The sequence below is a fragment of the Electrophorus electricus genome, chromosome 2 (genome assembly GCF_013358815.1).
Source record: "Electrophorus electricus isolate fEleEle1 chromosome 2, fEleEle1.pri, whole genome shotgun sequence".
NCBI classification, from domain to species: domain Eukaryota; kingdom Metazoa; phylum Chordata; class Actinopteri; order Gymnotiformes; family Gymnotidae; genus Electrophorus; species Electrophorus electricus.
This window is the reverse complement of record NC_049536.1, coordinates 3,343,212-3,354,948: the sequence shown is the minus strand read 5'-3', so window position 1 is coordinate 3,354,948 and position 11,737 is coordinate 3,343,212.

The following is an 11,737-nucleotide window of genomic DNA, read 5'->3' as shown; positions in this document are numbered from 1 at the left end:
CTGACTTTCAGATTTTCTTGCTTCTATCGTTTTGGCAGCACTGAACCAAACACAAATTTACCACTAAAAAAGACATGAAAACGGTGACGTTTGTAATCAGCGCCTGCTCTCACGTTGGTGTCTGGAGCGGCAGACTCGGCGCGTCAGTGGTGTTTGTCATGAGAGCAGGCGAGGCTGGGCTGTGGATGGCACACAGCAGAGCACAGCAGACATCTCTGTGATTAATGCCAAACGGGCTCAGTCACGGCACACGCGATCACGCCATCCCTCGGCACTGCCAGCGTCTGCTGCTGCTGGTACTGGCTGCGTTTTTCTCTCCCTACCCATCTTCCCTCTGAACACCACGTGGAAAACCACCTCGTGGCCTCTGGGCATTGAGCTTATCTCTTTTTTGTGTGTGTGTGTGTGTGTGTGTGCCATGTCATTGTAAGTTGGCATGTGTTCCTACATCAAAACAGCGTTCTGCGTTCTCTGGAACGTCGCAAGCGAGTTTAATTAACAGCCACAGTGGAAACCTGTCATAGGTCCAGCACCATCGACTCCTCCCGTGGGATGTCGCTTCCATAAAAAAGGGGATCTGTTGTCTAGAGCCCCAGCCATCCAGAAGATGCTGAGTTTAATCTCGGGGGCCTTATCCACAGGAAAGCACCACTGCCTCAAACCAAGTTTCCTCAAAATAACAACCATGGAAGCACACTGACAGCATTCAAAAGACGTATCCAGTATAAACACAAAGCGTGACTCAGCCCCAGCCAGCTACATATCAATCACACTGACAGAACTAGAATCCCCACCAAAAAGCCAAATTTCGTATGCTCCTCTGGTAAATCCAGAACACATCTCCTCCAGGATGCTGCCGCGCTGTGCATAAATCCAGATGGAAATGACACCACACTTTCCACACCTGAGAGTGGAACATATGCACATGTAAAATCAATCATAAATAATCCAAACAAACGGGTCTAGACAATGAAATCCCCTGCCCTGCTACTTTAAACGCAGACGTAAAAGGAAAATACAACCAAAAGTGCTTGTAGGCTACTGCTTACAGACAAAGGTCAATTTTGGGGGGGAAAGGGAGAAGAAACTCTATACTTGTGGTCCAAAATAAGCGGGTCTGTTCATTTGTGAAAGAGTGGGCGAATGCTTTGGGTTCCCGCTGGCACGCGTTTGTCCTGCGTCCTGCCTGGCCACGGGACGTTACTGAGCCTGTTCCGCCTGCTACGTTGGAAGACATGGTGGGGGGGGAGTCACCGAGGGGCTCTTTTTTTCATAAGAACTTAATCTGCCAAAGAAAGTGAAATTTATGAGGGAGTACGTCTACAATAACACATAAAATGCGGCTGTGCGGAGCAGGGCCAGCTCCTCGGCAGTCGATGTCGAAGGCCTCCCGGGAGAGGCGTGAGTGAAAACAGCAAAGTGTCCCACAATGCAGGAAGCACTGCCAGCCAGAGCTGTCCCACCTGTCCCAGACGTCCCCAACCGTCCCAGCATCCCACCTGTCCCAGACGTGCCCAACCGTCCCAGCATCCCACCTGTCCCAGACGTCCCCAACCGTCCCAGCATCCCACCTGTCCCAGACGTGCCCAACCGTCGCAGCATCCCACCTGTCCCAGACGTGCCCAACCGTCCCAGCATCCCACCTGTCCCAGACGTGCCCAACCGTCGCAGCATCCCACCTGTCCCAGACGTGCCCAACCGTCGCAGCATCCCACCTGTCCCAGACGTGCCCAACCGTCACAGCATCCCACCTGTCCCAGACGTGCCCAACCGTCGCAGCATCCCACCTGTCCCAGACGTGCCCAACGGTCCCAGCATCCCACCTGTCCCAGACGTGCCCAACCGTCACAGCATCCCACCTGTCCCAGACGTGCCCAACGGTCCCAGCATCCCACCTGTCCCAGACGTGCCCAATGGTCCCAGCATCCCACCTGTCCCAGACGTGCCCAACGGTCCCAGCATCCCACCTGTCCCAGACGTGCCCAACCATCGCAGCATCCCACCTGTCCCAGACGTGCCCAACCATCGCAGCATCCCACCTGTCCCAGACGTGCCCATCCATCCCAGCCGGCCCCAGCCATGACCTCACATAGAGTGCTCCAAACCCAAGCCACACAGAGAGTCTTTTCCATTTCTGTTTTCCAGTCATTCCAAATTTAACTAATTTTATGCACTTTAGCCAACAATAACAATTTCTTTTTTTTGACAAGGCCTATGACAGTGGTTTGTCCCACAGACACTGGATTTTGTAGTAGCTCTAAATGCAGTATCATGACTGAACTGAATTCGCTGAATGAACAGTTCGTTGTTTTGGAGTAGCACAGTCTTATATATCAGTGCTGCAGTGGAAATCTATACTACCACAATGACTGCCGTTATGAAAACGACTGAAATAGAACTGCTGGATTTGTCCACTGCCCCTTTGCCAGTGGATACTTGGGGAGAATTCCCTGTAATTTGCATGAAACTCTTTGGAGAACTGACAAGTGGGGAGTGGGGACCTGGTAGTGGGAGGAAGAAAACAGGTTTGAATTCCATGTTTATTTTTTAGCAAAAGCACCCAATAAATCTGTTTGAGACTGAGGTGAGTATACAGTGCTGCAACAACAAAGTTAAGTAGCAAGGAACACAGCCATGCAGAGCCAAAGCCTGAACACAGAGTTGCCCTCTCAATATCATGCCATTAGGCCCAAACCACAGAGGCCTTCTCGCTTCCAGCATTCCCTGGAACATCAGTACCACAGCAGGGAGATTCAGTGACACATCCTTCCAAAGTCCAAGAGAGAGATATTGTGACCACCGGAATTAAATAAAGTAAGTGTAAGTTTTTCACTTTGAGTGCATATTTACCTCGGAAGACCACAAAAGCTACAGACCCCAAACTGAGGGTGGATCAAAATATCATGCCAATACACTTCAGCTGCAACCTTCCATGACAGACCAACAGATACCAGATGGTATACGTCCTCTATTGATTCTGGAGTCAGAAGCATATAGTCACAGGCTTGTCCGGTATATCGTTTGCTCCATAACGGAGGTCTCCTCCTCTCTGCATTGGTGTGCTGTGACATCAGAGGGGTATCTAGAGGTTATGGGTCACCGACGCTGAGGACCTTTAGGTCTGGGCCCTTAGGAGCCCAGCCTGTCGGGCTGCTGTCACCCTGTGGGGTGTGAATGAGCTGAAGGGACAAAGAGGAGCCTGTCTTAGCCGAGGCAGGGACGGGCAGGCCGAGGCGCGACTGATAGGGTGGTGTTGAGAGATGGGGACGTCAGCCGAACAGACAGGCTTTCAGAGGCAGGGCAGAGCTGAGGTCCCACCGGGGGTCCGGAGGTGTGGGCCAGAGCCCCCCTTCATCACCACCCGGCGTTGGTGTGGCCGGCGGGAGTCCCCGAGTCGGCCCTGCCGTGGCTTTAAAATACAGGAGTGAGAGCTGATCCCTCCAAAAACACTTCAGCAGAGACCAACGTGTCCCATCGGTAGGATCTCCGCCGTATATTAGAGAAGTCCATGACAGGCACAACATTTCTGAGAGACACGGAAAACGAATTGGTTTTGCCTGAAGGAGAAAAGTCACGCAGATATAATTTAATGTTAGCGGTTGATGTCTTGTTCCTAATGAGACTTGCTTGTGGTGCCTGCTGTGGCCCCATAACACAGTGCAGAGGGATTTGATGTCATTATGACACACTGGGATTGAGAGGCGTACTGCAGAGGCCTGAAACATGACACGGCAGCCAATGCCGTCACTCAAAAAAAACAATAAAAGAACAAACATAAAACCCTGCTTCACTGAACACGTTGACTTGCTTTTGACACCTTCATCTTAAATGTACCAGATCTACTATAATATAGCTGCCATGTTACACGTAGGAACAGAGGTTCCATGGTCCTGGTCCTGGTTAAGGCTTCTGTGTGAGCTATTCTTCAGTCCCCACTCATCTATCCACCTGACCAATAGTGTGGACACATGGCATGACAGATGAATCAGCCTTTGTTTAGAACACACATGGCAAATACGTAGGGGACTCGGTAAGGGGAGACACCATCCTGACAATTCCCTCTGGGCATCTTAGGGGAAGAAATTTGAATCATGTTCAGATGAATTCTTTCCTGCCCACAATTTATCCTTATATACTTTTAAAAAAATATTAATTTTAGAAAGTTGAAAAGAAAGTCACTATATTGATTTCAGACTGTATGAAATGACAAACTTCACATGGTGGGCAGACAAACTGACATGAACTTCCCACAGAGATCAAACGGACAACAGCAGCGTAACAGCCCAGTTCGGTGGGCTTACGACGAGTTGGTCTGACCTCACTGTCGAGCTTGAAATGTTTGTACAGATCCTTAGCCAATACTAAATGATCGGTCCTGGTTGTGATAAGCCTACTTCAAGATAAACAGAACCCAAAACCTACTGTTACATCTGCTCCTGATAACAGAAAATAATCAACCGTATCAGATACAGCAGTACATGTGGAGTGGATCATAACACATTAGGCGTGTTCTGCCCCCCACAGGCCAGGAGGATAATAACACACCTCCGAATAATAACGCTACCAGACGGACACAGTTCACTTTCAAACAGGTCCCGCTGTATGCCAGAGCCTTTATTATACACATGATGGATCTAATAAAGTTTCTTTACATAGGCTGCAAAGTCACATGGTTTGATCAAAGACACGACGCTCACTCGCTCAGGAAAAGTAAGGAAAATCCTGTGCGGCTGCACAAAGTTACACACACTGACAGTACTGTTCCCTTTTCATGTACTCCCAATTTAAATTGTCAGCACCCGTTTCCGAGTACCTGGCTTAATGCAAAAACCTGCGTTGCGTTTGGGATGAGAACATGTAGATCTGGAATACAGCTCTCGTTTGAAACGACGCTTGTCTCCCTGTAAAACGTTGGTGATCGGGCAAGGGAACGCGTGCATCGGTCATGATTCACGGGGACAGCACATCCCGAATTTGTTTTATCTGGCTGCTCACGTCAGCCCAGAGCAGGAGCTTGTATCTCTCAGTCCCTGAAGTATAGACTGTAGGGAATGTCAAACATTTCGGAAAATGTTATGGACATCTCCATAAATTTAAAAAAAAACAAAACAAAACACAGGGAGCCTGTGTTATAGGAGACAGTTAAGTGAGAGTCTGATGATAAACATACCACCCACAATCCATTTTATTTTACTGACATCTCATCCATATTTGTAAAAGAAATTAGTATAAATACTGTTGTACATTTCCTTGTGTAACTGGCCCAGTTGTGACTGTCCGACTCGTAAATAAATCTCCCGACCAAAATTGCACAAAAAGCAGTCAGTTTTCCCACTTTTCTTTCCAAAAGGCAAAAGTAAAACTCAGACTTTACAAATATGAATACTGCACCTAAATTCAATTGCTTTATGGCTGATTGGATATGAAAGCATCGACGGGCATAACGGCTCAGAGAGTCCGTGGACCACTGCGGAGTGCGTGCTCGGGGGAGCGGTGTTGCACTGTGCTGGAGTGGAGAGGCTGGAGCAAGGCCATGAACTGAATTAAGCTGAGATATTGAAGCAGGCAGGGCAGACCTTACACACCACTGCTGGCGAAGCCAACGTGTTCTGAGACTCCAGTGTTTTTGGACAGAACCGGCCGGTTTGGAGGCATGTGTGAACTTGCACGAGAGGTGAAAGCTGCTCCGAGCCTCTCGCAGGGCCGCGTCTCCTGTGGTCCACTGCGAGAGTGACGGATGTGGGCAGTGAGGTCAGTTCGCGGGGCACGCAGAACCGAAGTCTGCAGGGGGAAATTCTGAGGCCAGATGTCATCCGCTGTTTCAAAGCTTTTTTAAAAAAAACCTAATATATGACAGCAGAGCAAATACCTGCCATGTAGTTACTACAGAGTCTAAATATGTGCACTTTCTTAAGAGACAAAGAGGATAGCAAACCTTCTGAGAATCAAGTATCATTGAAGGATGAAAATCGCTATAATGTGAAAGTGTATGTGCAGTGAATAGAAACATACACAAACTCTCAGTCAGTCTGCAGTATATAAGTGATAGAAGCAGGATACTGTATATAGTGGCTTAACAATCCAAGTAGAAGTTCCTCATGTATCACACATCAGTGTTCTTGAATCTCCCGCACGCATTCAACAGAACCTTGCGACATTTATGGAAACTGGAGCTTAGAACACAGTGACATCCTATTTCACATACGGAGCAAGTTAATACTAATGCGCATCATTTCTGGAGTCTTTTGTACCTCGAGACGCTGCACACTTGTGATCAGCACACGTGGCCAAGCGTTGGCATCTGTCTCGCACCGAACAGCCTGGCCATGTTTGCATGAGCGCTGATGGAGGCCAGACGCTTCCCCTCCCACCTACCTTTCCCACAACGGCTCAGCCTGTCTAATTGGATTGTGCTCAACGCTCCGTTCGGAAGACTGGCGTTCACACGGTAAGCGCACAAGAGCAGGGGGAAAGCAAACCAAGAGCTGAAGGACTTATTAGCTAAGTTATTAGACAGACTCCGTGGCAAGTTCCCGTAATTAAATATACCAATCAACTGGCGAACGGGCGGAAAATACGTTCCAAATCATCTGCTCAAGTTTCGGCTCGCTGACCCTTTGACCACCGCCTCCACCATAGCGGTAGGATCCTGCTCTTCTGGGCGCTGTGAGGGCCCCCCTGTGTCTGCTGGGGCAAGAGCTAATGGTGCTGGGTTAACGTATCCTCCTCCCGTAGGGGAGAGCACGGTGTTTGGGAAAACGAGGCACTTGGGCAAGGGGGTCTGATTCTGGAAAACACACCTCCCTCTGGGTGTAATCACTTCCATGTGTGCAACCCAGACTGAAAATCACAATAGTAAGGGAAAAAAGATACACGTGATTATATTACACATCTTCAAAGCCTTGATTTTTTTTTTTTTTTTTTTTTTTTGCGAGAGTGCTGTAAAACAGTTCCGTAGGATGGCCACTGAGTCATCTACTCTCAATGAGCCACATCTGCAATGAAAATAGCATCAGTGCTCAGGAACCCATCAATAACGATGACCGGCACACACGCCGGTCACATGGCACGCTGCGTGCCGGGTCACTGCACTCTAAGGTCAGCCTCTGTGCCTTTATTAGAATGAATCATAGCCTTATTACGACTGATGAGAACATTCAACCAGATGTATCAGGAACTGCAAAAATAGAATCAGTATATGCTATCCCTACCTTGCACTTTGGGCTATTTCTAATACGAGAGGTCTCCTCCCTGCTACTCAATAAAATCGCATTCAGCAGCAAAGACTCTAGCACATGCGTTTAGTGCCATATCTTTTCCAAATGCAGGCCTTACATACTCCTAACCTCCACACTGCTGATCTGGGCTAAGTCACTGAGGAGCCCTGTGGCCAGAAATTCAGTGATTTTGGAAATTCAGTTTACTGAAATCTATTTACAAAGGTTGAAGCTCAAGGAAATCTAATTTGCAATCAGACTTGCACGATAACACAGATAGAGCACACATTCACGCAAACGCTTAGAGCCTACAACAATTACTGACACTCTGGGGATGGTCTACTTGCCATATGACTCAGGCCTTGAAACCTGACTGTGCTGGATGCCGCCCCAGCACTGTCTACACGGAGGGAGAATTCAGAGGGAACAGCACGGACAGTATTGAGTGCCTAGTTATCTGGACCGTTAGGGTTTTTCTGTATTGTGTTTTTATGCAGCACTGGTGGAATTGTAAAGAGTTTGGCATGTGTGCCCCTGCAATAAACAGCATCCCATTTCTAACAGTCCATCCAATTACCTCTCAAATAATTAGGCACTCTGGCTGTTTTCAGAATACCTTTGAGCTATTGTAGAAAGCATAACAGCCAGACATTTTCAAAATCAGTATGAGGGGTAAAGTGCGGAACAGACCAAACGGAACGACGTCTCTTCAAACTCTTATCAGTGATTTACTTAGGAGACACACAGTAAATTGTTCTGTAAATCTTTCCTAGCTTTCTAATAGCTATGTTGAGTCGATGCACAGGGGAAAGCTCATCACTGCTGGGAAAAGTCTTTCAAAAGTCCTTCTAGAGCATGCCCTTCAAAGAGATAAGGACAAAGTCACGCTGTCTGATCTAGCTCTGATCTATTTGGTTGTGATACAGCTCCGGCTCTGCGTCTGACCCGCCAGAGACTGCAGCCAACCCGTTTTTCTTCAAACAATATGCCAGCTGAATACTGCTGAGTAAAAGGGAAATAATTATGTTCATATGGTGGTGGGTTCACACTGCTCCAAAACCCCCATGTGATGTGGCCACTGGACCAGAAACTTTATTTTTGTTTTGTCCTACTTTTATATGAATCTAATGTGGCATTAAAACCGTCAAATTTGTAGCAGCGAGTTGTGATCCAAGCGATTCGTTAGAGGAGAATTGCGCATCAAGAGCCGGCCGCGAAACGGCGACGGTGACACGCACTCCAAAACAGCCCACGACAACCCCGTTGCATATCTCCCACGATAAAGGCACAGTGCTACCCTTGATTCTGAATGCATCACGCAGGAACAGGCAACACGCAGAGGGGCATTTCATGTGGTTGAAGGCACAGACAGAAGCGCAGTGCGGAGGTGCAAAAGAACAAGGTGTGTATGTCATGACGAGACCCCAGTGCACACATCACATGAGATGACACAGAGCCCCGAGAACAATCCCACGTGAGGAGTTCTGCACAGCTGCGCATATGAGGAGAAGATGTCATGCTAATGAAGTGAGTCATTCAGAATAGCATGACTCCGAGGCAGACTGAGCGTGGTCTCTAACAGGCAGGACGTGGACCACGAGTATGGTTTCTAATAGGCAGGACGTGAAGAGATCTTTACAAAAGAGAGTTCTGAGCTAATTCCTACACCATCCCTTGGGCCATCTTCTTGGAGATTGAGGAACAGGAAAGAAAGCAGTCTTGCGCAGTCTTCACTGACTCTGGAAGCATTCAGAGGATCTGAAAAGCTGGCGAGTTTGGTTTTACAGCTGTATACTGTGTCAGTCAGGTTGTGCTGTTCTGGAGGGTTGTTTATCACCCGATCTGTAGGTTCATGTCTGAAGCAGATTCCTGCACTGAGCCATGTGGTGTTACAGTAAGTTCTCCCACCCAGCCCATGAGTTCTGCTTCAAGTACTTTATACACACAGCCTCTAATGATGTCACATGATGGGGGACCACTGACACTTGTTCTGTCCTAACATGCAGCCAATGGCAGGTAGCTTGCACACACACACAGACTCTGACAGCACTGTAAAATCAACATGACAGGATAAAGGCAAACCCCGTCCAGGACCAGAGCAGGGAAACAGAACTAATAACCCTGCAGATCACACAGGCTGGATTTAAGGAAACAAACGAACCATTGTGGAAGGCTGCTTTCGCGGGCAGCTGGATCCCTGCGTGCAGGAGTGTTGTGCTAACGCAACACTCTCCATGACAGGAGAGTTTGCAAATGTTTGCACCACCGAATCTCACGCCCTCCTATTCATCACCAAGAGTTCAGGCTGATGTCCCGCTAATCGATTGGCTGAAAAACTCCATTCTTTAGATCTCTCTTCCAATCTTGTCCTATTATTAAATGGCTAACGAGGGGTTAACCATTGAGCGAGTGCGAGTCCTGAGTTGCAGAGGATAGCGTAGCATTTGTACATGTAGTCATCTGTAGAGCAAGTGCGTGTAGGGACACTGTACTTTTGCCTTATCTGGAGATAAACGGCCTTGATGTGACGCAGTTTCCAAGGAATGAAAATGAGGTGGAAGTGTCCAGGTGTGAGGTGACCCAGTTAGCTTTCTGAGGAAACCCACATTGCTGTCGTTGTCTAGCACAGCCATGCAGTGCTCAATCTCACTTCAAGTTGTGCTTTGAGAAGAAAAAAGGAAGGGGGACACAGAAAGAGTGTTGTTCTTGCTTTCTCATTTCTCCGCTCTCTCATCCGCGTCCACCATGTCTGAAACAAAACAACTGGGAGTGGTTTAATTCTCACCAGTCGAGGCCAAACAACGCCCACCACGTTTCCCTGACCCTTCCGCCTGATGCAGACCAGAGCGGTTTAACACACAACAAGGCCTAAGTCAACCTCCACTGACCACTCCACCCAAGAGCCCCATCACACACACAGAGTCAGGGTCATCTGTACTGCTTCAGCTGGGATGGGTCTGCATAAAAAAAGGAGCCCAAGGAAAGATAACTTTGACCCTCCTTCCAAAAGCACACACAGCACCCTGTGTGTTTTCCTGACAGGTCGTAGGGCCCACTACATCAGGGTGCAGACGGTAACAGCAACGTTTCTGTATCTATCCGTGATAACTCTAAACTAGCGGCTTTATACGGGGGAGGGGTCGTAAGGAATGGAAAAGCTGAGTACACTGGCCCCTGGCCCCTGGCCCCTGGCCCAACACCTCTGACGTGAGGATCTGCAAGTCCTGAACCTCCTCAGTTGGGAAGCGGGAGTTCAGCAAGTTCGGCCAAAAGTGAAGACAGATTCCCTGCCTGACCTTATTAGAGAAAGCTCTGCAGCTAACTGCTGCAAACACAAACACACAAAACCAAATCCAAGTTTAAATATACTACGACACGTCTCGCAACAGCTAGAATAACATTCTTCCACAGCAGACAGAAGCATATCTTATAAACCAGGTTATCATTGTAGGGAACAAAGAGTGATTTAATATAAAGGAATTGTATATTAGTGCACTATATTAATTTTAAGACACTGTAACTCACTACCAGCTCTATGAAGCACCTTGAGTAAGCAAACTCTGACCTGTCACAGTGGTGCCACAGTTTCCATTGGGCTTTTCATTTCTCTCACTTGTCCTCATGCCCAGCTGTCTAGCACCTGAGCCTCACGCAAGCAGAGACGTTGAACGGTAACAGCACTGTTACCGTGGTCAGACGCACACTGGAGTCGCACCACCACTCTCCAACACACACTGGAGTTACAGCGCATCCCTCCAAAGCACAGTGGATTTACACCCAAACTCTGCGGAGCATGCAGGAACTACAGAGCATTGCTCCCAAGCATGCTGGAATTTGGTGCACCTGTCCAAAGCACAATGGAGTTACAACAAATCCCTCCAAATCCTGCAGGATGCGGATAATTCTATTTGCTCCGCCTTATTCTAAGGGACAGCGAGGCAGGAGTCATGAGGAAATTTACAGTGCGCAGCATCTGTGCTATGTTCAGCTCTTCTGTCTTCGTGGCAGGTCGTACATCACAAGAGCGCAGAGAGGGTCCTGATATAATGTTTTTTAATATATAAGGAGAGTCATAATCTCTAAGAGAGCATGAGGAGTCTGTCATCCAGTATTACTTTCAGGGGTTCCTTAGATAGAGAGCTTTACTTGGACAGCTCTCTTCAACGGTCCTACTGAAGCTGTGACAGCTACCCCATTTTCAAATGATAACTTCCAGATTAAAATACAGATCAACATCTGAATATGGGGAGATTTGGCAAAGGTTTTTTATTTAAAAAAAGGTGTGAGAGATTAAATTAAATATTTACTTTGGCTTCAGTTTACAATCTCATTAAATATTCACTCTGGCTGTGGTTTGCACATGTTGTATAAAAACTGTCATATTTACAGTAAGACAGTGGTGATGGAAAACTGATGATGACAGTAGATGGCTGGTTGGGCTGCAGACATAGCAGTCAGGTGTCTGATACTGAACTAGATTTGGACATAAAGCGATATCTGTTTTCTTTCATGTAGATGAA